Source organism: Anopheles funestus, chromosome 3RL (genome assembly GCF_943734845.2).
Source record: "Anopheles funestus chromosome 3RL, idAnoFuneDA-416_04, whole genome shotgun sequence".
Taxonomy (NCBI): domain Eukaryota; kingdom Metazoa; phylum Arthropoda; class Insecta; order Diptera; family Culicidae; genus Anopheles; species Anopheles funestus.
Window position 1 is genome coordinate 11,595,911 of NC_064599.1, and position 2,611 is coordinate 11,598,521.

The following is a 2,611-nucleotide window of genomic DNA, read 5'->3' on the forward strand; positions in this document are numbered from 1 at the left end:
GCCATGTGGTTATGGTGGCCAAATCGATGGCCGGGTGTGGGTGTGGGCACCCCAGAGCATCCCAGGATACAATTGATTTGTTTTTATTTATGGCATTATTTTGATTCGATTCGCCTACACACTTCCGGGCTCCCATGGATGGATGTCCCACGAGAAGTAACAATCGAATCAAGATCCATCAGGGAAAAGGAGTTCGAGGGAGGAAATGGACTTTGACTTCCAGAAAGAAAAAAAAACTACTATCACGATAGAAGTCTTTTCGCCCATCCGGAAGTGACGAAAATCCGTTCGAACCGTATCGAACCTGGGGGAGTTGTGATTGTCATCGATGAAAACAAATCTGTACATTACGATTCTCCGCTGGCCTGCCACACGGCCGTTCTAGAGCGGTTGTGTTGTGATGTTACGGTAATAAAAATTGATGGGTGATGGTGGTGTCTCTTTCAACGCATCGGTTCCGGTGCGGGTTGCGAACGGTCACACTTCTTCCGGTGTGTGACGAATTGATGTACAGCTAATGTGCCTGATGTACACGTGGACTTCGATCGGATGCTGCATGTGCTTATCGGACAATGTACATCAAATATGCCACGTGAAAGGCAGCATAGACCAACCTATTGGAAGATTTTTATTGAACAACCAATATTCATCAGAGATATCGATATCGATTGTTGGAGGGAGTCAACTCACTGCGCCATTTGTTACGCTTTGCTAATGGATGTTTGGGAACTACACTATCATAAACAATCTTTGCTTTATGGCATTCCGTAGCTAATTGTGCAGTAGCTTAAATGTCCCAAAAGCATCAACTTTCTATATACTTAGAAAGAAGCCTAAGTAAGATCAAGTTTAACAGTCGTATCCATTTGATTTCCTTTTTCTTATCAATAAATTTAAAAACATTGGAAATAAAATCGCCCACTTCCATGGAGTGGGAGTGGGTCGTTATAAAACTACTGTAATAAATCACAGAATCTGAATACGGTAGCGAGGACAGTGCCATTACAGCTTATTTTATGCATTCTTTAGTCATGCATGGATACACAACGATCAAAAGTTATCATCGTCCATAAAAGATACCCATCCCTGGTTCTAGTTATCGCCCCATTCCTATCAGATTCTTATGTCAGTGCTATCCTGTCCCAGAGGCTACGATTTTAAGGAGCTCACTCCTTACCACGCTATGCCCTGTCCTAGCTTTGTACATTCGCATCCACCAACAATCAAATCCCAGATCGGCAAACCCCAATATCCCACAAACCATTCCGCCACTGTACGCTAGAACGGAAACAAAAGGCGGAAAAGTTGCAAAAGATGCTACATAGCTATTCTAGGGACCCCGACAGCCTCCAACAGTCTTCCGTTGCACACCGACTTCTGATGTGATATAAGGCTTACAGAGAGGCAAAGAATCTCCAGCAACTCTGGACGAACCATGGGGAATGGGGAATGCCCATGCCATGAGTGGAACCTTGCCGAGAATAAAACTATTTGTACATAAAGCTGGCGCCAAGATGGCGGCAAAGTTTTCTACCGATGGCAATGCCCATTGGAAGAATTCTTGCTCCCAGTTTTGGTTTGCGTTTCTCTTACAGGAGTAAGCAGAAAAAAAATCTGTATCTCTATCTTATAGAGACATTTGTACAGCTTTGGCGTGGATTGCAGATTCTTCTTGGGATCTTCAGTTCGTCAGTTCAATGAACGTAGTACCGAATCTCTAGGATCCATTCCAAGTTCTCGAGCAGAGTGACTTGAAACAACTTCTGGTTTTATTTTACTTTTTAACACAAACACACACACACACACACAATAGAATGATCTCTTTGTGAAGAAGCATTTGGTGTGTTGGTTGACTCATGAAACAACAAAATGGCCGTTAGGAGATAAGTGGTTAAATCACACACACACTGCTTAGAAAGTCCTTTTGTGTGTCTTTCATCTTTCGGTAAGACATGATGCTAATATAGCATAGTGGCAAATGCTATCCCATTGGAGCACCACACAGATTTGAATGTATTTCGTCTAATAAATGGGTGCATAACCTCTTAGTTCCTCTTAGAATTTACTTCTAGTTAGTAATCTCTTAGAATTTTTATAAATCACCAAAACAAGGAGTTGTCTCTTTGTGGATTCTGAGTTGCTGAAATTCTGAGCTCCATTATGTAATGAATCCAGGAATCTAAAGCTATTCTGAAGAGCTATTTTTAATAGAGAGGCGTGTGATTTCTTTAACTGTGGACGATTTATATTGTATCACACACATCGTATTCCTGGATTAGTGTATTTTAAAGCACAGAATTGCTTAGAACACTCTCCTACAGGAAGGTACTTCCATCATGAATACAGATCTGAGCAAAACAGCATCATTTCATGTAAATCCTCTCATTGAACCCTCCGTACTCGTACTCGACCTTCGGTTGATCATTAATCTTTCGAAACTCGAAACGGTCAAACTGCGTTGCTTGAGAAATACGCACCCGATATGTCTTACTTGCTCCTCTTACTGTTACGAGCGCAAACAGTTTCCAGAAAAGATCAAAATCAATCGACCAAACTCTGGGTTGCGGATCTGGCACGTTGGGCGGTTCGAGTTTCCGCCGAAAATCAATTC